Source organism: Bombus huntii, chromosome 17, assembly GCF_024542735.1.
Source record: "Bombus huntii isolate Logan2020A chromosome 17, iyBomHunt1.1, whole genome shotgun sequence".
NCBI lineage: Eukaryota > Metazoa > Arthropoda > Insecta > Hymenoptera > Apidae > Bombus > Bombus huntii.
This window is the reverse complement of record NC_066254.1, coordinates 2,717,108-2,742,310: the sequence shown is the minus strand read 5'-3', so window position 1 is coordinate 2,742,310 and position 25,203 is coordinate 2,717,108. Positions and strand designations below refer to the sequence as shown.

Sequence of the window (25,203 nt, the reverse complement as noted above, 5' to 3'; positions counted from 1 at the left end):
AAGAAATTCGAATGGAATAATAATTAAACTAATAATGGATAAGAATTGGGTGGCAAAATAAACAAATAAGAAATTCGAATGGAATAATAATTAAACTAATAATGGATAAGAATTGTATGGACGAGTAAATGAATAAGAAATTCGAATAGAGTAATAATTAAACTAATAATAGATAAGAATTGGATGGGCGAGTAAATGAGCGAGAAATTCGAATGGAGTAATAATTGAACTAATAATGGATAAGAATTGGGTGGCAGAATAAACAAATAAGAAATTCGAATGGAATAATAACTAAACTAAAAATGGATAAGAATTGGATGGACGAGTAAATGAATAAGAAATTCGAATGAAATAAGAAATAAATAAATAATGAATAAGAATTGGATGGGCGAGTAAATGAGCGAGAAATTCGAATGAAATAAGAAGTAAATGAATAATGAATAAGAATTGGATGGGCGAGTAAATGAGCGAGAAATTCGAATGAAATAAGAAGTAAATGAATAATGAATAAGAATTGGATGGGCGAGTAAATGAGCGAGAAATTCGAATGGAGTAATAATTGAACTAATAATGGATAAGAATTGGGTGGCAGAATAAACAAATAAGAAATTCGAATGGAATAATAACTAAACTAAAAATGGATAAGAATTGGATAAGTGAGTAAATGAATAAAAAACTCGAATGGAATAATAAGTAAACGAATAATGGATAAGGATTGGATAAACGAGTAAATGAGCGAGAAATTCGAATGAAATAAGAAATAAATGAATAAGGACTGAATATGGATAAGGATTGAGTGGATGAATAAACAAATAAGGAATTGGGACGCAATAATGACTAAACTAAAAATGGATAAGAATTGGATAAGCTAATGAACGAATAAAAAATTCGAATGGAATAATAACTAAACTAAAAATGGATAAATTTGGATGAACGAATAAATATGAGTAAGAAATTCGAATGGAATAATGTAAACGAAAATGTAAGTTTAATTTACATAAATGTAAAGTAAATGGATAATGGATAAGAATTGGATGAACGAGTAAATGAGTAAGAAACTCGAATGAAATAACAAGAAAACAAATAATGGATAAGAATGGGATGAACGAGTAAACGAATAATAAATTGAAATTGGATAAACGAATAAACGAAGAAGGAATTAAATGGGGATAACGAATAAGCGAGTAAGAAATTGTAATTGAATAAGCGGATGGAGAATTGAACGATCAATAAACCAACGAGTCGTATATCGAATAATAACGAAATAATCCAATCGAAAGGTAAATTCGAATAATGAATGAACGAATAAATGACTACAATACTATAAAGGAATAAATGTTCTGCTTCTATTCATTTTATTTCTGAAAATTCCTGCTTTTTGAAATGTTATTATACGTAAGAAGGTTTTACGTGTGTTCTACGCGTATTTTCATCTTCAAATTTCCCAAAGCTACATCTGAAGTCTGCCGTCTATTTATCATTCTAAATCTTGCTATCCATGAAAATATTTATTATTCTAAATCTTGTTATCCATGAAAATATTGACTATTCTAAATCTTGTTATCCATGAAAATATTAATTATTCTAAATCTTGCTATCCATGAAAATATTTATTATTTTAAATCTTGTTATCCACGAAAATATTTATTATTCTAAATCTTATCCATGAAAAAATTTATTATTCTAAATCTTCTTATCCATGAAAATATTTATTATTCTAAATCTTGCTATCTATGAAAATATTTATTATTCTAAATCTTATCCATGAAAAAATTTATTATTCTAAATCTTCTTGTCCATGAAAATATTTATTATTCTAAATCTTGTTATCCATGAAAATATTGACTATTCTAAATCTTGTTATACATGAAAAAATTTAGTATTCTAAATCTTATCCATGAAAAAATGTATTATTCTAAATCTTCTTATCCATGAAAATATTTATTATTCTAAATCTTGTTATCCATGAAAATATTGACTATTCTAAATCTTGTTATCCATGAAAAAATTTAGTATTCTAAATCTTGTTATCCATAAAAATATTTATTATTCTAAATCTTGCTATCCATGAAAATATTTATTATTCTAAATCTTGTTATCCATGAAAATATTTATTATTCTAAATCTTGCTATTCATGAAAATATTGACTATTCTAAATCTTGTTATCCATGAAAATATTTATTATTCTAAATCTTGCTATTCATGAAAATATTGACTATTCTAAATCTTGCTATCCATAAAAATATTGATTATTCTAAATCTTATCCATGAAAATATTGATTATTCTAAATCTTGCTATCCATGAAAATATTTATTATTCAAAATCTTGTTATCCATGAAAATATTGATTATTCAAAATCTTGTTATCCATAAAAAGAGTAATAAATACACCGCAGGCTTGAGATGTATCTCTGGGAAATTTGAAGATGCAAATAAGCCTAGAATACACGTGACACCTTTTTACATATAATAACATTTAAAAAAATAGGAATTTTCATAAATAAAATAATAGAAGCGCAACATTCATTCTTTTATATTATTTTATCGAATCATTGAATTATATGAATCATATGATCCATTTTGTTCTAAAACAATATATATATGTATATATATAGAATATAATATAATTATTAATATAAAACAAAAAATATCGTGCACCGATTATTTCCTTACAAAAACGAAAGAATCTTCCGGCGCAACCTGATGTTATAAATAACAGTCGTACTCTACGCTATAACAAGAAACATGTATCATGCGTCTTACTGTAGCTCATACCGTAGCTACATTCGCATATTTAGCATTCCATTATTCCAACCAGGGTATACGGATCTTGCTCAAGGCCATCTATACGTTGGCATCCTCCCTCGAGTTTCGAGCAAATCTATGCCAAAATATCGCCTAAAAGGAACTCGCGTAACTACAAAGCTGGCGCCGTCTTGTCGTCCTCTTCTACCGACAGAAATACACCAAACGCTAGTATTAGGTTGCGCAATACGCTAATTTAACTTTCAGCTTCTCAACTTTAACGTCGCCTGGCTTCAACAGATTTACTCTGTGACACCTCTGTCGCAACAAAATTTTACGGTCCTCTCGATGATTGTACACGATTGGACAATTGCACATGTTCGTTGCTTCTCCTTGCAAACTCTTCCTCGTCCTCTGCTGTCTTCTTCCTTCGTTTCACAAATAGCCCAATCGTTCAAGACGTTTAGACGTTCAAGAAACCGTTCAAATTCAAGAATTCCTTTCACCTTGATTTTTACCAATTTTCAACGTTAACAATTTTATCGAAACGTTACGTTACTGTATGACGTAGTTCACTGTTGATATCTTCAACGTACTTCACGTTGAACGTGAAGAAATATTACAGTTGAATATTGCGGTTGAACGATAAGATGAATTGTAATGCAAAGGAAGAAATGTAGTTTGTTGAACGTAATGCAAAGTAAGGAGAAAATGTAATTCGTTGAACGTAAATATTCACAGAATCTTGAGGTTCTTCGAAAGTACGAATGGCTTTAGAAAATTATAATGTTACCTTGTCCAATTGTATGGACCAATTGTATCGTACGTTTCACAAACATAGTAAGGAGAATGTTGGACATGAAAACAATAGACGTTGGATGCCGTTTGATTCTCACAATTAAGGCGCATCTTAATAGTTTGAGTGTTCCGATGCTGTATAAGAGAAGGATGATTTTCATTTAAAATTTCAATTAATATAATTAAAACATGCATTTCCATTTGAAAATATAATGCAGTTGTTGATTGCATATGCACCATTGCATTTCAAAAAAAAAAAAAAAAAAAAAAAAGAAAAAGAAAAATAAAGTGGTCTCACGGATGTAGTACTCTTTGAATGATTCATTTTTCTTGAATATTTTTCTGTAACTGCACTGATAACGGAGTTAAGACACGAAACAGTTGCGTGGATCGTCCTGTGCCGATTCAGACGATGTGGCAAACTTCGCACAAAGTCTAATTATAAAATTAGCGTAATATTATGTAGAGGATATTATATTGTATTTCCTTATGGAAATTAAAATTGCCTAATAAAAGAAAGAAAAATAAAGCTCGGTTAAATGTTCCACTGTAAAGCTTCTCAATTTTTTCTGAACGTATGTACTCACTTTTTTGACATCCTGTATATTGTAATTGAACTATGGTAATATATCCTACAAAGAATATTACATTGTATTTCCTTATGGAAATTAGAATTGCCTAATAAAAGAAAGAAAAATAAAGCTCGGTTAAATGTTCCACTGTAAAGCTTCTCAATTTTTTCTGAACGTATGTGCTCACTTTTTTGACATCCTGTATATTGTAATTGAACTATGGTAATATATCCTACAAAGAATATTACATTGTATTTCCTTATGCAAATTAGAATTGCCTAATAAAAGAAAAGTTGTCTAATAAAAAATAAAGTTTGGTTAAATGTTCTACTGTAAACCTTCTCACTTCTTCCTAACCTTACATGCTCTCATTTTGTATATTGTACATGAACTATGGTAGCATATCCTTCAAAAAATATTACATTACATTTCCTTATGGAAATTAGAATTGCCTAATAAAAGAAAAGTTGTCTAATTTGGTTAAATGTTCCACTGTAAAGCTTTTCAATTCTTCCTAACCTTGCATGTTCTCATTCTGTATATTGTACATGAACTATGGTAGCATATCCTTCAAAAAATATTACATTACATTTCCTTATGGAAATTAGAATTGCCTAATAAAAGAAAAGTTGTCTAATTTGGTTAAATGTTCCACTGTAAAGCTTTTCAATTCTTCCTAACCTTGCATGTTCTCATTCTGTATATTGTACATGAACTATGGTAGCATATCCTTCAAAAAATATTACATTACATTTCCTTATGGAAATTAGAATTGCCTAATAAAAGAAAAGTTGTCTAATTTGGTTAAATGTTCCACTGTAAAGCTTTTCAATTCTTCCTAACCTTGCATGTTCTCATTCTGTATATTGTACATGAACTATGGTAGCATATCCTTCAAAAAATATTACATTACATTTCCTTATGGAAATTAGAATTGCCTAATAAAAGAAAAGTTGTCTAATTTGGTTAAATGTTCCACTGTAAAGCTTTTCAATTCTTCCTAACCTTGCATGTTCTCATTCTGTATATTGTACATGAACTATGGTAGCATATCCTTCAAAAAATATTACATTACATTTCCTTATGGAAATTAGAATTACCTAATAAAAGAAAAGTTGTCTAATAAAAAATGAAGTTTGGTTAAATGTTCTACTGTAAACCTTCTCAATGCTTCCTAACCTTAAATGCTCTCATTCTGTATATTGTACATGAACTATGTAACATATCCTACAAAGAATACTACATTATATTTCCTTATGGAAATTAGAATTGCCTAATAAAAGAAAATTTGTCTAATAAAAATAAAGTTTGGTTAAATGTTCTACTGTAGACCTTCTCAATTCTTCCTAACCTTGAATGCTCTCATTCTGTATATTGTACATCAACTATAGTAGCATATTCTACAAAGAATACTACATTACATTTCCTCATGAAAATTAGAATTACCTAATAAAAGAAAAGTTGTCTAATAAAAATAAAGTTTGGTTAAATGTTCTACTGTAAACCTTCTCAATGCTTCCTAACCTTACATGCTCTCATTCTGTATATTGTACATGAACTATGATAGCACATCCTACAAAGAATATTACATTATATTTCCATGTGGAAATTAGAATTGCCTAATAAAAGAAAGAAAAATAAAGCTCGGTTAAATGTTCCACTGTAAACCTTCTCAATTCTTTCCAAACTAATGTGCTCACGCTTTCAACATCCTGTATATTGTACACGACCATGGCAGCCACTAGTTATACGGATACAAAACTACTTGCACGTAGATTTCATATTCGATTGAACAAGAGGCTGGCAACCCTCGGAACACAGTTAACCGGCCATCTTCCTCTTTGACTAGTTTCAGAGCAGCATTCCTTTGTTCTTCCATGCTGGCGTGAGTGGCGTGCAACGTGCAACCCACTCGTTAAAACACGTAATCGTAAGGAAGGATGCAACGCGTGCTTTAACCCTGGAATTCGTGTTTCCCGCGTAAACGTCGTGGGTAATTCTGTGAATAGTATAGTCAGATGCTTCCTGGGTACGATCAGCGCATATTGGGGCCATTTTACAAGACCACATTATGTGTCCGGCACTTTATGGTTAAAACCTTATGAACGTATCACAAAAATTTGCTTGCTTAACTCATGTAAATTCTGTGAATATAAAATTAATTCATGCCGCGTACACGAATTATCGGCGACTCTCCTTTAACGTTGAAATCGCAACCGTGTAAATTGCCGTAAGAGGCCGCCAGTGGAACGGAAGTTCGCATGCAACCGATTCGATGCATGTTATTTGCTATTCACCGCGGCGCGCCGAGTAGAAAAGAAAGAGAGAAATAAAAGAGGAAAATAAACGCCTGTCACAGTGACATACATTCGATTGGTTGCCGATTAACTCGGTTAACTTTGTCGTGCTGCCAGCGATCGTCTACTTATCCACCTGGTTAATTAGGTGTATGCACGTGCATATGCTTTCAACATGGAGAAATTATACTTCTCCTTCCTTCTTTCTTAGCTCTAACCAGACACGCTGTCTAACTAATTAGAAAATGATACTTCACTTTGTAATCGTCTTTTTCCTCGCAACAGAATTATAATTTCCTTTCGTTTTCTTCTTTTTTTTTTTTTTTTTTGTTTCCTCTCTATCGGTACACTCGGTATAATTAATTAGAAAACGATACTTCATTTTGTCATCGTCCGTTTCTTTTTACGACAAATCACAATTTCCTTCGCTCGTTATCTTACGTATCAAGATATAACGCGATATAATTATATCATTAGCAAATAAATGCATTTTCTTGTCGTCGCTTTTTTATTCACCGTGTGTCACATAAATATCTGAACGCCTTGATCAATTTGTAACGTTGCGAGAATGTTATTAAAATATACCTGGGGCGCATTTTACACGGTGTTCTTTTTACGCCACTCACTTTTACACGGATTTTTTTCCACGGTTCATTCACTTTCACACGCTTTTTTAAACACCTGTTAAGGTAGCTTTAGGCACCTTTGTGCAAAGTTAATGGTGCAAGTTAATTACAACGAAAAAGACTATTCATTCTCCGCAAGTTTAACCGAACGATGAATACAACCAGCTGATAAACTCGAACATCGTTTCGCTGTGAACAGTGAACGTTCCACGTGATTTCCAAGGCACTCGAGAACTTGCGTGGCTCATTGTAAAGAACTGTTAGGATAAAAAGTAAAACGCAACTGATACAAAACGATCAGACGAAGTCTGATTCTTCGAGCGACGATGAAGGAAATGAGGAGTTTCGAAAAGAAATTTTTTTTCATTTTCCATTACCTTCGTATGTCTTATCGAATAAAATGTTATCATCGAATGTATAATAGTTCGAATATGTTAAATTGCTTCCTATATTATTTGCCTTAGGTCGATGCAAATTTTATATTTTTCTCTGGAAGCAATTTTTTTTTTTTTTACATGTTTCTTTGTTGCGATTTATGTATCTACCTTGTAAGAAGAGCTGCACATTAATAAAGTATTTCCTTTTTTAAAATACACCCGGTACGTATTATTTTATTATCATTAGACGTCAGTGTGTTTTAACTCGAAAAGCAGATACATGTTGGTGCTACTTCCATTAAAGTAGCAATTAGAATCAGAAAGCAAAAATTGATGGCTTGAAATGATCCTCGTTAGAATAGGTTATAAATTTCAATTATCTTCTTGCCATTGCACTTTGACAATGACTCACCGATGTGACCATCGTCCTTTAAGTATTATGCCTGCAATTAATCAAATCAGTATTCTACTTAGCAGATTAAACGACGCATTTTCTTCTCTGATCCATCAAAGTAAGCAATCTGAAGGCAAATAATTTTCAACCAAGGAAATATAATATAATGCAATATATATAATATATAAAAATATAAGTAATATATATATATCTATATCGTGGAATATGTATATTGTTGCTGTAACTTACTATATTAATACATATATATATATAGTATATATATTAATTTTATTAGTATGCAACCTATTATATTAATATGTATGTTATATATATATTAATGTTATTAGTGTGCAATTTACTATATTAATATATATATTAATTATATTAGTATGTAACTTACTATATTAATATGTATATTATATATATTACGTTTATTATTGTGGAACTTACTATATTAATATGTATATTATATATATTAATTAAAATTGGTATGCAATTTACTACATTAATACATATATACATATCAATTTTATTAGTATGTAACCTAATATATTAATATGTATATTATATATATATATTACTTTTATTAGTGTGGAACTTACCATATTAAAATGTATATTATATATATTACGTTATATATATATGTATATTATATATATCAGAATTTTTATTCCAATACCATCATTTTGCATTAATAATTCCAAAACAAAAACAGTAATTACAATAATAGCAATTAAAAAAATTAAATTCTCAATTTAAAAAAATGACATTAAAAATATAAACAAATTCTGAATTTCCATTCAGAAATTCTGAAACACCATCTCTTCACATTAACAATTAATAATAAACAAAGAACAATAGTTCAGACAGTAGCTTTTCAAAAATTATATACAGCATTTTCGAATTTTCCTTATTAGAGCCACAATTTTTATTCCAATACCATCATTTTGCATTAATAATTCCAAAACAAAATCAGTAATTACAATAATAGCAATTAAAAAACGATTAAATTCTGATTTCTAAAAAATGATGTTAAAAATATAAACAAATTCTAAATTTCCACTCAAACACTATCTCTTCACATTAACAATTAATAATAAACAAAGAACAATAGCTCAGACAGTAGCTTTCCAAAAATTGTATACAGCATTTTCGAATTTTTCTTATCACGAACGATCAAAATTATAATTTTCGTGATGCTATTTTTCAAACGAAATCTGTCGCGATTTTAGGCTCAGCGACGATAGAAACTGTCGACACGTGTTTGCTTTCCATTGACGTACTCGATCGCGAAATACGTATATTTCGCCTAACGATCTCAGCGACCTCTGTGACGAGTCAATCCCGCCGAGAATTAATTAAAACCGGAGATTTCAATTTCACGTTCACATCTAATGCCCGTCGTTTATCCTTTTCACTTCGCCTTCCAGTGAAACGTAGTAGATTTACGTTTGATTACCAGCTTAATGGCAACTTCAACTTGCAAGAGCAAATTCATTAGAACGTAAATCTCGATTGCATATCTACAATCTTCGTACATTACGATTCCAACATGTTCGCGCACTTGTCTGTTTATTTTTCGACAGCGCGTCGATTATTCTCTTCAATTGTTGGCAACTAAGTGATTGCGGCTTTTCTCATTACCACCTAATGTCAAAATCCGCAATCACTTAGTTGCCAACCCAATAATTCGTCTTTTAATTTCATTACGCGATTACGTTAAAATGTAATTAGATATATATGTATGTGTGTGCGTGTGTGTGTGTGTGTGTGTGCGCGCGCGCGCGCGTATGTGCGTATGTGCGTATGTGCGTATGTGTGTATGTGTGTATGTGCGTATGTGTGTACGTGTGTATGTGCGTATGTGTGTATGTGTGCGTGTGCGTGCGTGTGTGTGTGTGCGCGCGCGCGTGTGTGTGTGTCACAAATCGCGTTATGAGCTCACGTTAAAATGTGAAAACCGCTGTTCGAGATAAAATATCGTGCGTAAGGTGTAGGGACAAAGCATCGTAAATTAAACGTTCTTTTAACGTAAAAGAGAAATTACCGAGATCGATCGGAACAGTGATATTTCACGCTGCCAAGCAAATTTGTAATCCGACGATTTCATACGAACATAATAAGCTTTATTCGCTACTTTTACTTGATTCGCATGTTTCAGTAACGTTCGTACGTTGCTGCTACAAATCGGTCAACGTAACCGAGCACCTACCAGCGCCTAACTGTGTACCGTATGCACATACATTGAATTTACGCGGTTTGTCAAGCGAGCAAATAATAACTCGCATGAATAATTAATATTCGAAGATTAAATTACGTTGTTGGTAATTTGATAGGTGTAATCGGCTGATCTAAACGTGGAAACCAAAATCCTGATTTTACAATAATGTGAATGTAGACCAGCGTTCGTTCGGCTTCATTTTCTCGCTAATATCGCGTTTATTCGATGCAAATTTCATCGTTCGATGGCAGGTCGCGTGTACACGAAAAAAGTTTCTCGAAATACGTACACATCGAACGAATGAAGATCGTTTGCACTGCAGCTGCGATTTACGTGCGAACGTAAATCAGCCTTTGAGTCGTAACAATTGCAATCCCCTCGTGTTCGTAATTAATTGCTTGAGGTGTAAATTTATGCGAGCAAGAATCTTGATTAAACAAATCGGGCTTTGTGTAATGTTTCAATTTCTTCAGTTTGCTTTTTCTCCTATCGCCGCTGGCTACCGCTTTATACCGGATTGTTGGTTGAAGCTTGTTGAAAGAATTTTAATTTCATTTCGTTTAAGGCTCACAGCGAAATGGTGAAATTTAAATTACCACGTTCCGAGAGAGGAAGAACTACTTTGCATAGGAAACTGATTCAAATATTATCGAACCCTGTATCATCGTTTGCTTTCCTTCTTTCTATTCTCATATAATATATGATATAATTATATCATAGTTATTGTATATTGTAATATAATATAAAACATGAAATAATTATTATATATCGTATATTACAGAACCTTGCATCTTCGTTTGCTTGCCTTCTTTCTATTCTCATATAATATATGATATAATTATAGTATTATATATTACATGATATAATTATAATATAATATAAAAAATGATATAATTATATCATAATAATTATGTATTACAATATATTATATTGTAATATAATATACAACATGATATAATTATTATATATTTTATATTATAGAACCTTGCATCTTCGTTTGCTTGCCTTCTTTCTATTCTCATATAATATGTGATATAATTATAGTATTATATATAACATGATATAATTATAACATAATATAATATATGATATAATTATATCGTAATTATTATGTATTATAATATACTATATTGTAATATAATATAAAACATGATATAATTATAATATATTTTATATTATAGAACCTTGTTTCTTCGTTTGGTTTCCTTCTTTCTATTCTCATTTAATATATGATATAATTATATTGTAATATAAAACATGATGTAATTATAACATATTTCATATTATAGAACCTTGTATTTTCGTCTGCTTTCCTTCTTTTTATTCTCATTTAATATATGATATAATTATAATGTGCAATATAACATGTGATACAGTAATATCATAACTGTTACATATTATAATATGTTATATTATAATATAATATAAAACATGATGTAATTATAACATATTTCATATTATAGAACCTTGTATTTTCGTCTGCTTTCCTCCTTTCTATTCTCATTTAATATATGATATAATTATAATGCGTAATATAATATATGATACAATAATATCATAATTATTATATATTATAATATGTTATATTATAATATAATATAAAACATGATATAATTATAATATATTTTATATTATATTATGATATATTATATTATATAATATAATTATGATATAATTATATCATATATTATTACAATTATATATATTCAATTGCATTATTTCAATTTCTATTACATGGAATATTATTTCAACTGATTGAGATTTTTCGTTTTTTTAAAGAAAATTTCTCGTCGCATTAAAATTTCCATTAACAAAGAAGAGTAAATTTTACAAAAATCTCCTCTAATTCTGTCTACCAGATCTGTCTACCAGGTGTATCCAGAAAATAAATTCCGATTGGCTACTATTAAGCAAATGCAGAGATTCATTTGCAAGAGCTTTGATAATAAAATATTTGACAATAGTGGTCACTGATAACCAACGAAATTCTCGTATATATTATATAATAATTATCCGCTGCAACAATGAAATTCTCCGCTTGATAATGGTTATCGATAACGAGAAATATTTCAATTCATTAAAATATTCAGAATATTCATAATGGATAAAATCGGTGAAACTCCTATACTGTAATTTTTTTGTCGTTTTGGTTAGAACTGGTCAGGGTCGTTGGTTAAAAGCGAACAAATATCCGTAAACACGGTCTGATTGTTTCAAATCGACATTTGTCACTGACCAATGAACAGAGAAATTCAGCACGCACGTGCAAAATTGCGGTTGCAGCGTTGCATCGTTGGTATTTGTTAAACGAGACTTACTTCATGGACACGGCACGTGTACTTGAATACAAAGTTAAATTTTATCCTGATGGAAAGTCGTTAAGACGACTTTCCGTAACAAACTTTTATTCTGCTCGTTAAAACTGCACATCGACTTGCAAATGACTGCAATAGACTTGCAAATTTTAGGCACTGATTTTAACAGTTTTGTTGATTTTAACAAAAAATTTCCAGGATGTAATTTTTCATTAATATAGAAGTAACGTGTAATTTTAAGTTTCAAATTCTTGCAAACATACATTTTCCTCGCTTACAAACTCACTGTTTGCTTCTTTTTGCAGTGCACAAAGCAGCACGAAAGAATTTTGAACAAACAGTCAAATACACTCACGCCCAACATTTTCAATGTCATCATACTTAATTCGATTATTAATATCTTTTTCATTCGTTATTTACAGCCTCGGTACAGGTCATTTATAGCGCGAAAGGAATGTTGTGACTGTAGCTTACCACGTAACGCGTTAAGTAAATTTTGTAACTACCTCTTTATTAAGCTATTTTCAATAAAAAAGTTGAATATATATATACTCACATGATATATTCATATATTCATATGACATATCCATATATTCATTTATTATATTCATACATTCATGTTATATACTCTCATATTTATATTATACATATACATATATTCATATATTCATATAGTCATATTATAAATTCATATGATATAATATTTATATATTCATATAGTCATATGATATATTCATATGATATAATCATATATTTATATGATATATTCATATATTCATGTATTATTTTCATACATTCTTGTTATATACTTTTATATTTATATTATATATATACATATATTCATATATTCATATGATATATTCATATATTCATACGACATATTCATATATTCATACGACATATTCATATATTCATACGACATATTCATATATTCATATGATATATTCATATATTCGTATGATATATTCATATATTCGTATGATATATTCATATATTCGTATGACATATTCATATATTCGTATGACATATTCATATATTCATATGATATATTCATATATTCATATGATATATTTATATATTCATATGATATATTCATATTATATATTCATATATTCATATAACATATATACATTCATATGATATATCCATATATTCATGTTATATACTCATTTATATTATATATACATATATTTATATAATATATTCATATGGTCATATTATATATTCATATGATATATTCATATATTCATGTATTCGTATGATATATTCATATATCCATATAATAAATATATAGTCATATATTCATATATATAAATATATGCTTCATACATGGAATACATTTTTCATATGAATTTCATAAATATATCTTTTACAATCTTCTTTTTCAATTCCTAACATCCAATGAATACAAATACAATGAATCCCGCGAGTAGATGCAAACTACTCTCCAACATACAATTTTGGAGTGTGTTAGTAATTTTATTACGCAGTCAAACGATTAAACGTGACAGCTGTTGTATTTCCAATTGCGTACTAATTATTCAATAAATATCATCAATCCGATGGAAACGCAATATCCATAGAAAGCAGAAAACCACAGAGTTTCGATAACTTTCCACTGTATACAGTCACCGATGCAATTCCTTTCAACGGATACACCTTCTTGTTTCATCGAAAGTTCAATCTCCAATCGTTTCCACCATTTCCTTTATCAATCTTCCCCCTCTCACCCCCGTTTTCCTTTCTTCCCATCGTTCCACATTAAACAAGCTCGGATTGATTTTCGATTACTCGCAATCAACCGACCACCCCTCCCCATCCTCCCCCACCTACCCCATTTCCAAATCACGTGGACTGGAACATGCAACCAGCTACACGGTACGTGTCTTGCGCGACAAAAACAAGAATTGTGTCGCGACAACGACAACAAAATCGCGACAGGTTTCTATGACACACAACGAGGGACACGTGCGCGACGATGCCCCTGCACACGTTCGTAAAGCACAGCAGATGCATTGTACGAGACACGGTCGTTGCGGCGCAACAATACGATCATAAAGAATTATGAAGATGGAAAAATTTAGAAATAGTCCGAGGAATCGAACAATCGTTTACAATGAAGGAAAACCGAACGACGCGGAATTTTTTGCAATCAGCGTGCTGCTTTTTTCTTTTCTTGCACGCTCAGACGCTTGAACGCTCTTCTACGAATTGGTAGTCGGAAACCTGAAGGCCATCTGTCGTTGCATAACATGACGGCTACCAACGTCACCAATTACTTTTTCTCTCCACTTCCTTCATTCGAAAAGAGTACCAAGTTAGGAAATTCGAGGGTCCACCGTCAGCAATTTGCCCAACTTGAACCATTTTTCCTATCGTTTTTGAGTCTGTAATGGAACTTCGTTCGTTCACTTACACTTCGAAGAGACTCGATTGCATCAGGTTGCAGTTCGAGACAGTTCGCGTGACCGATCTTTCGATGGCTTCCTCTGATTCTGCTTTTTTTTTGTACAGTTTCATTTATTAAGGAGGGGAGGGGGGGGGGCTAAGGTTAATTCGTACAAAATAAGATATGTTTTTGTGAATTATTAGTGAAGACACAGTTAAAATCTCTTTATCAAAACCAATAGTACATTAAAGTATGACATTCGAAGAATATTGTATAAACTTTTCACGGAGAAATACTGAAAAATACGGCAATGGCAGCAATTATTCGGAAGTGTCTAGGAAAAAAGTAGAATTGCTAGCAACAACTGCTGGATTTAAGTGAAAATCGCGAGCAAAGCCAGCAATCTGAAGATAGGAAAGTTGCTGTAGCAGTTCACGAGAAGGGAAACACGTTTGTCGGAACATAGCAAATACTACTGGGAGATCTGAGACTGCTGGTAAGCAGCCACAAAAAGTATAGAAAAAATGCATAGCCACCGCTTATCGGAAAAGGCTCATTTACCAAGTGTCGTTGACATTTAAAATGAAATGAAATGAAATAAGAACCGCACGGAGGCGTCTTCGTGATTTTGGCCGCAAGGGACGCGTGTCACGCGAGAAACCGACTCTCTCAGTCGTAAATATCGGACGCTGAGAGTTGCGTCCGCCGAAGCGCGCAATCGCTGGGTAGCGCAAGATCCGGTTAAAAGCGTCATTTTTGACGAGCATTTTTTATTTTGTATTTAGTATTTTTAAGATAGCGCGATAATTTGTTGGAAAGTAGCAGTCGTCTTGAACTTTTGTCCTAACTCGTGACAATATTTAGAGGGCGCAACAAACTCAGTGATTAGGTTCTTCCTTTTTTGTGTTCGCAGAAATGTAAATTTGCATGAACTTCGGCAGTCGAACTGTATGTTAACTTAACTTGATAATATGTTAATCTAAGTTAGTGTTGATGAGAAACTTCATTTTTTTTTCTTTTTTTTTTGTTAGGTGAGAAGGGGAAATGAGAACTTGAAGATTTTAGACAAACGTTATTTTATTTTCACTCTGAAAACGAGAGACGTGTTTAAACAATTATCAGATCACTTTTACGTGTACGTTAAGCAATCGTTGCTTTTGAAAATACGTCAGGCAAATCGTCAGGCGATTCGCGATATGTTTTGTGTGGGAATTTTATACAAAAATAGCAGGTCATTGATGGCTTCTGCCTATCTCTCTTTGCATAGGCAGCAGAAATTCTACGAATTAACCTGTCTGAATTAATAAGGTTTCCCACTGGTAGGCAGATGTACCTATGACTTAGCCACTTTGCATAGCAGAAAACTAGAATAATGAAATTAGTATTGTACATGTAGAGTCGTTATATAAATAATAACATTTTTCTTATTTACGTTTTTCATTTCATGCCGTAGATTCGGAACGATTATTCGCTTTTCCTGCAAATAATTTGAAACACGAAAAATGAAATGAAACGATGATAAATCTTTGAGAAAACAAATTACGAAACGAGGTATTATCAGGACGATCTTCCTCCACGTTGATGTTTTAATATTACACGCAACGTCCTTGAAAAATATAAGATTTCGGAGGGAAACGATAGATGAGCGATGAAAGGAAATGAGAAAATCGACTTTTCGTAACAGCATCGAGAGAAAAACGCACATTTAATACATCAGATAAATGTTGCTTAAACGATTATCAAGCATATCAGTGTTGTACATCTAACGTGCGTAGTATCTGCCACTATTGTACACAAATGTGATTGGAAACCAGGAGAAATCGTAGAAATCCATCGTACATATGTGCAAAGGTAGGCACACGTATTACAACAGATTGATGCATCAGTATGCAAACAGTATGCGTCACTTTTGCGGTGGGTTGAATTCGCGATAAGCCAAGACACACACAAACAGTCACAATGAATATCACGTATATAATATATAAATATATATATTTATGATATTCACGATATATGATATATTACACATATGATAGTCATTGTGTCTATTTTTGTATGTTTTTGTTTATCACATATTATGAGTTCAAATATAAATTATATTTATAATATATATAATAAATATATATTCAATATAAATATTATATGACAAATATAAATTAAATATATATATTTCTGTTGTATTGTTGTATATGTTTTTATGATATTCATGATATATGATACATTACACATATGATAGTCATTGTGTCTACTTGTGTATGTTTCCACTAATCACATACTGTGAATTCAAATACAAATTATATTTATAATATATATAATAAATATATATTCAATATAAATATTACATGACAAATATAAATTAAATATATATATTTCTGTTGTATTGTTGTATATGTTTTTATGATATTCATGATATATGATATATTATACATATGATAGTCATTGTGTCTACTTGTGTATGTTTCCACTTATCACATACTGTAAATTCAAATATAAATTATATTTATAATATGTATAATAAATATATATTCAATATAAATATTACATGACAAATATAAATTAAATGTATATATTTCTGTTGTATTGTTGTATATGTTTTTATGATATTCATGATATATGATATATTACACATACGATAGTCATTGTGTCTATTTGTATGTTTCCACTTATCACATATTATGAGTTGAAATATAAATTATATTTATAATATATATTATAAATACAAATACAAATTAAATTTATAATATATATTACAAATACATATAGAAATTAAATTTATAATAATATTATAAATACAAATGTAAATTACGTTTATAATACATATCATAAATACAAATAAAAATTAAATATATATATATTTATCTTGTATTGTTGTATATGTTTTTATGACATACATGATATATGATATATTACACATATGATAGTCATTGTGTCTATTTGTGTATGTTTCCGCTTATCATGTATTATGAATTGAAATATAAATTATATTTATAATATATATAGTACAAATGTTTACAAATATGTTATAATATATATAGAGATTGTATTGTAAATATAGTGATCATATTGATGTTCATTAAATATGCATTTGCCACGCAAAATATATTTTTTATTTCATCCTATTTTGCTTCATTTCATTTTGCATTTATCTCTTCCACCACATTTTATTTAAGAACACTATCTCTTTCAAGGACGTCATACATGATATAGATTATATTTAGCAGCATTTGTACCCTATTATATTTATAGCATTTAAAGTATTTCAATTTAGATTATTGTGTATTTATAATGTTTATGTTATTCCAAATCCAAGTATTTATGCAACTTAGCTTTTCTAAAGTTTATATAACAACGATAAATTTAGTCTGAGTAATATTAAGCAACGCTCATAATGGACAACCTGCGTTAAGAAGTAGCAGTAAAGCTAAGAATACGTAAACTGTCGATACTTGAAACTTTGCTCTACGCTATAATTAGAACCAAAAGTCATTTGAAGTTCAGCTTTGAATTTATCATCAAGCAACTTCTCTCTTCTTCTCTTTTTGATGATACAACGAGCCTCATTACTGTCACGATTCTCACAACTGATCGATATTACCTGTGTGGCACGTGCTTGCAATTTATTTCACAGACAAATAAATTCACCAACGAAGACGTGTAAATCGTGCAATACAACCTACAAACTTCCTACAAACACAAATCATGCATACGGCAAACAACACAAATTTAACATCTCAGCTGTTGAACACACACAAGAACACAATTGGACGAGTAGAAAATTTCAATAGAATTTAAAAACGTTGGAGGATAACAGCCGAAGAAATTTAACAATAATATTCGTAGCTCGTGTAAAATTCACGATGAAGCTCTCTTCAATTGTTCCATGTGAAACGTAGTTGTACGTTGTTTGAAGCGGGCAGAAATTTATACAATACACAACATGAAACAACATCTATTTATAAGGTTATACTCGATATAGTAGGAAAATAGCGTAAAAATAAAAGTGAGCGAGTACGAGTGTACGTATTAAGTTGGACCAGTTCAAGTACTATTACTACGGATTAGATTAAATTTCGAGCACGTAGGTTTTAAGCTCCAAGTATTAGGGCAGATAGCAGTGAAATTTAAACACTTAGAACGCAATAGCTTGTCGTATCAGTGTTTTATCGTGATCTAACAATAAGTCGTGTTTCGTGATAGTGACAGCAATGTTGAAGATAGTAGTGTCATCGTATGTTTATTACAACGATTAAAATAATCGCGAGATTACCATCTTCTACGTGTTACATAATATTGGACTGGCAACTAAGTGGTTGCGGATTTTGTCAATACCACCTAATGACAAAATCCGCAATCACTTAGTTGCCAGCCCAATATTTAGGTATCAGGCACAGGTGTTGAATACATACAGAATGTCTCATTTTAATCGGCTCAGCGAATGTCCCTGAATTGCACATTGATTCAATAAATCGACCGTTTCCAATGAAACTCACTGTATTTCTAGAGAGACGTCTCGCTACGGTAAAAATCTGTGGCGCATCGGTATCAATAGGACGCCGACAGATCCGCGAGTACCAACCGCCAACACCAGAGGGCTACGACGACAACGAGTCTATCTCGCTAGCGGTCGAATATACGGCCGCACGATACAAATACCGCACCTAGCGAGATCTGTCGGCGTCCTATTGATACCGATCCGCCATATATCTTATCCGGATGGACGCGCCATCCAGATTTCATGGTGGTCTTTGGTCCTTCAAATGGAACATTTGTACACTTTTTCGTGCGCCATTCGACTTAGTTTTTCATTCTCTATGAGAAGCTGCCTTTAAAATCTGATTATATTAAAACACAAAGATGAAACGTTAAGCCGCGTGGCTTCCGATTAGTTCGAATGATTAGTTCGAAAGATATCTTAACTTTAATCTCGTGAAGCTTATCGTGGAAAGACGAGGTCAGATAACGCGGTGCTTCTGTTCCTACGTTTCTCGTATCTTCCGTACGCTCGATTTCATGAAATTGCCATCGAAAATATCTTTTAAACCGAGCATTCTCAGCCACCGGTGGCTTCGTACTTTCTTGTAGAGAATTAAAAACTGCACCTAATGGTGTATCAAAAAGTCTACAGTTTCACGTTTAAAGGAACGAAAGGTACCTCGAGATCTCGGGGCGTCTGCACTTTTTTTTAAAGTTTAAAGTTTATTGAGTCCAAGAATACAGTTTTAGGTACATATTCACAATAAACGGTGAATTTTTGTAATGGTATGTTAGGCAAAGGTACCGATACGCGGCGGTATGACGTAGCCATGCTGTATTATGTGTCAGCGCTTTACATTTTTCGTTGTATGATACAATTTTTGGGGTTTAAGCCGCTGGGGAGCGGAGCTTTTTTTATTTATTTTTTTTTCTGTCCTGAAAACTTGATCGCAAAACAGGACGCTTCGGTAGTTTGCTTTTTGGGTGCTGTGTAACTTTGGGGAGGGGTGGGATGGGAGGGAGGGGACGGGGGAGGGGGATGTCAAATAGGATTATTTACAGTATTTTTACATTTTACACCTGTGTTATGCGGTGTCAGAATCGAGTTCTGTCGGTTTAATGTTCTCTTATTTTGTTATGGGTTCTGTATCCACCAGTATTTTTTTGTGTCTGCACCTCAACGAGTCTGGTGATCATCGTAGGGCGCCATCTTTTGAAACGGACACTTTTTCCAATAACCTAATAACCTATAGTTTGAAAATATGTTCGCGCAGATCGATTAGAATGAGACACCCTGTATAAAAGAAATGAAAGAGATTCAATTTTGGAAGCGGTTAAAAGGCTTCGAAAAGAAAAAAAGAAAAAACGAAAAATATTACCAACGTCATTTGCACGTGGCTTTCGTCGCTATAATAAAAGTACAATAAAACGGTTTTTCATTTCGCCTGTCGAGAATCCGCATAATCGATTCGTCCGGTTCGCCCGCAGCCTCTTTGTCGGTAGAAAAACGCGACACGCTTTTCTCTTTCTGTTCGTTCCGTTTGCGTGAAATATCATCGAACATATGCAGAACGTATGCGTCCAAGCTTTATAAATCGCGCGACGTTTCCGTTCCGTGTGACACTTTCCTGCACCTACTTACGTATTTGCACACCGCGTTCGTCACTCGATTTCGTCATTCGTTGATTTACGTGCACATTGCACGATATCGTAACTGGTCGATTCACGGGTTCAACGTGTTCATGAGCGTTTTTCCTTTGTCACGACGTTTCGCGCGACGATTACGATCGCCTTTCTGCAATACGTAGCCACGAAACGATTTCGTGACGTTATCTCGATCGATTCGAATTTCGAACTTCAAATTTACCGACCCTAGCGGTTCAACAGCATACGGACGTCCGACCGACAGCTCAGATTCTCCTTGCCGCCGGTTTTGTTTCAGTTTACAGTCTCCAATGCCATTCTTTTACTAAAGTTTACATAAGTTTACAAAATAACACAATAACAAATTACTGTTCAAATAATGAGAAAGATAGTCGACGACAAAAAGTCGATTAATAGATTATATCGGTCGGTAACGTCGGCGACAAAAACCGATTAATAAGTTATCAGTCGGTAACGTCGGCGACAAAAAACCGATTAATAGGCTATCGGCTAGAGGTGCGTGCGTGTTCTTAGAAACCCGCATGTTTGTGAAAATATTAACGAGTATCTGAAAAATGGCCAGATATACAGACAGTATAAAAAGTATTTCTACGGTAATTAATTTCAACAAATACAGCGATCTTCGAGTTTCAATATTCGTCCGAAATGGAGGTACAAATTGCATGTGTCAATCTGATGCCATTCAGTGTTCCATTTTAGAGCTCTCTATTTTAAAGTGGAAAATCAATATTTGCCTGTGTAGTATAGGGACACATGACGAATTCCACGAGACTCTCTCTCTCTCTCTTTCTAAGCTGCGTTTGGGAACGAAATTGGAATTTTTTGGGAACATTTCACGTGGCGCTGCCTGTCACGCGCACGCCGAGGCGCAATGTAACAACAGTGCAATATCGAATTCCTAACGCTGCAGCTTTGCTATTCGAAATTAATGTCATAATACGTGTTAAACCATACACGCAACGCTGTGAAAATTGATAAAATGCAGCTGATTAAATCGAGACTGAGATGGAAATAACAGACGCAGTACAACATCGAATTATACACAGCAATTAATTAAATTAATAGAGGGAATTAATATCTGTTTTCAAATGTTCGACAGGGCGACGAAAATTATTTCATTTCTTCGTCTCTTTCGAATAGCTAATTAATCGGTCATTTTTTAATCTTCTTATTGAAATAAAGACGTACGTTTTATTTACCTAACGCGCCTGTTTTTTCTAAATGAGAAGGAATAAGTCGAGTAACGTTTCTTAACGAAATATCCGAAGATGAAATCTCCGTCGGTAATACGGTTTTTTCACTGACGCCGTCGGTATAGGAGTTTTTCAGTCCGATTTCTTATCGTCTCAGGTTTTAAAAAGATCTGAAAAGAATCTGAGCTGCTTATTATAGTCGCCAATTTACCGCACAAGCGATACTTTAGCCAAACGTTCGAACCTTTCTGCAAGAAAGATACAGTTCACTTTAAGATAAAACTGGAAATTACGAAAACATTGTAATTTGTCCGGAGGTAGACAATTTGGTATGGAACAAATATCGAAACAAGTTATTGCAGAGTTTTACTCCTAAGATAACGATCCTCCAAGAAGATCTAATGAAATTTACCAGCTCTTACAAAGGTGTAATTATTTCCTTATCAAAGTATAATAAAACAGCGAATTTTTGAAAATATTGACAAAAATCAGAAATAATTTACTGATTATTGGACAATGATACGAAACACGTATCTCGTATTTGGAAATGTATGATCGTCAAGAGATTAGTATTGCATATACCAAGATAAGAAAAATTGTGAGTATAAAAGAACTCATTTAGCAAAAGAATGACAATACGAATCGCTCGCAGTGCTCAATTAATTAAATAAAAACGGTAACAATTAAAAAGTAAACAATACTTGACCAGTCAGAAGCTTGTAGCTGTAAGTTTTTTTAGGTGCAGGAACCACAAGGTCCGACACCTTCGTTGGTCCAAAATGAGCCACGTTCGACAGTTCTTGATAAATTTTCAAATTCGATTTTCTCGCAAACCGAGCCTTAAACGGAGAAATTTTATTCCACATTTTCTTCTTATTTTTTTATTTGCCCGCTTGTAATGTTATTCGTTCGCCCCCTGTATACTCTGAATGCTTCGTTTCGACATTTCATTTTCTCAGCTGAGACGACTAAATATGCGACTCCATTGAAAAAGCATACAGAACTATAGAAAACAGACGTCACACTCGCGCAACCACGTGTGCGCGCGCTTTAATTTTTATTCAAAGGAAAAGCTTCTCTCAATGGAAAAACTAACTCGACCATAGACTCGGATCGACTTTGCAAAGCTGCGTGGTCGCGTTCAGAGGAACTGAAATTCGCGTGACCGCGAGCGAACAGAGCGAAACAGACGAAATGAATGCCTCGTAACGAGATGAAATCGTGTTACGACGACTTGGCGCGTAAAATACCGAGCAAAAGAAACAGAGAGAGAGCGAGAAAAAGGATAAGAGACTGGACAAGTCTGACTGAAAAAGGATAAGTCTGGACAAGAGACTTAACTGTAATTACATCCATTTACAGTTACCAGGTTAATACGGCGAAGACGCGCGGCGTTTGGTTACTGTCACGCTTTCCGGATTGCGACATTTCAAATTTAAAGCGTTCGCCGCCAACGACATTTCCGACGACATTCGCGTGCAAGCTTGTGCATCGATGCAGGTTATCGCGCGCGCGTGTGCACGGTGTTGTGTCGGCTCGCAACTAAGAAAAGACTGATGACGATAATTTTGAGTTTATTATAATTTGTGGTAGTTTAGGGAACGAAATAAAATTATATTTACAAAATTAAGTAATTTCGAAGAAAAAGACGAAATAACTCGTATCTGATTTCCCTAAAATATAGCGGAAACGTGGAGATCGGTAACTTTTAATGGCGTTAGAAGAGGAGTCTGCCAACTTTTAGCTCAACTTACGAACAAGGGAAGTTGAGAAACTGGGAACTGGTGAAAAATTTGAAACTCTGCGCGGACCTGGTTTACGCGATGCTAATGACGAGAACGATGTCTCTCTTCTGCAGGAAAAGCAGGCCATCGGTGAAGATACTCCTCCATCGAAGAAATCTCGAATTTTCATAGTATCGTGAATATTTCAGAAACTGTACGAGATAGAGGAGAGAAGTTCAATTAAAAGTTGCAGCGTGTTTCATGGTATCGTGGATGCGACAGACTTTCGTGAAGTTGTATTTGCTCGCTGTCACGAGCGCGGATATTTGCGATTTTTTAATTTTTCAATTTTCACAGATTACGAATTTCCAAATATACGGACGAACGAACCTCGAAAAGACAGAAATTTTCTACGAATGTTCTTTTCCTTTTCACGAGTTTCCACCACGTTAAACGCGCAAGCTGTCTTCTCCTTTTGAAAAAATTGTTTTTTGGCACTCACAGTGTTCGTTTACTACAAGCGCTGTTCGCGATTGATCGAAGAGTACGACGTTTGGAAAATGGTGAAAAATCGTGTTCTTTTTCTCTTTTTCTTTTAGTTGTGTTGCTAACCAGGCAACGTGTACGATATGAACGCGCGCGAGCAAGTAAATTTGTTGTACGGGTCGCGTCGTGACGAGACTCTGTTGACCAGTTAGCTGTGTTTGACGAGTATACTCGTCATGAAGAAATGACAATATTTTGTGGTATAAGAGGCCTGCGAGTAATAGAATTCAGAAGTAAAACAGCCATTTCGTCGCAATTCAATTCCACATTACGACAGCTACACGTACTCTGTGTTTGACGAGTATACTCGTCACCAAGAAATGGCAGTATTTTGTGATATACGAGCCCTGCCAGTAATAAAATTCAGAATTAAAACAGCCATTTCGTCGCAATTTAATTCCACATTACGACGCTACACGTACTCTGTGTTTGACGAGTATACTCGTCACCAAGAAATGGCAGTATTTTGTGATATACGAGCCCTGCCGGAGATAAAATTCAGAATTAAAACAGCCATTTCGTCGCAATTTAATTCCACATTACGACGCTACACGTACTCTGTGTTTGACGAGTATACTCGTCACCAAGAAATGGCAGTATTTTGTGATATACGAGCCTTGCCGGAGATAAAATTCAGAATTAAAACAGCCATTTCGTCGCAATTTAATTCCACATTACGACGCTACACGTACTCTGTGTTTGACGAGTATACTCGTCACCAAGAAATGGCAGTATTTTGTGATATACGAGCCCTGCCGGAGATAAAATTCAGAATTAAAACAGCCATTTCGTCGCAATTTAATTCCACATTACGACGCTACACGTACTCTGTGTTTGACGAGTATACTCGTCACCAAGAAATGGCAG

The 25,203-nt window shown here is 32.9% G+C and overlaps 1 protein-coding gene and 1 long non-coding RNA gene across 6 annotated transcripts in view; one reads left to right on the top strand and one right to left on the bottom strand.

The window, feature by feature from the left end:
- Nucleotides 1-25,203, bottom strand: part of LOC126874947 (phosphofurin acidic cluster sorting protein 2) — a 206,007-nt gene that overhangs the window by 50,499 nt on the left and 130,305 nt on the right. The window lies entirely within an intron of this gene.
- LOC126874959 (uncharacterized) lies at nt 3,829-6,258 on the top strand. Its single transcript, XR_007693144.1, has 2 exons — nt 3,829-5,068; nt 5,750-6,258. It is a non-coding gene; the product is annotated as an uncharacterized LOC126874959 (long non-coding RNA).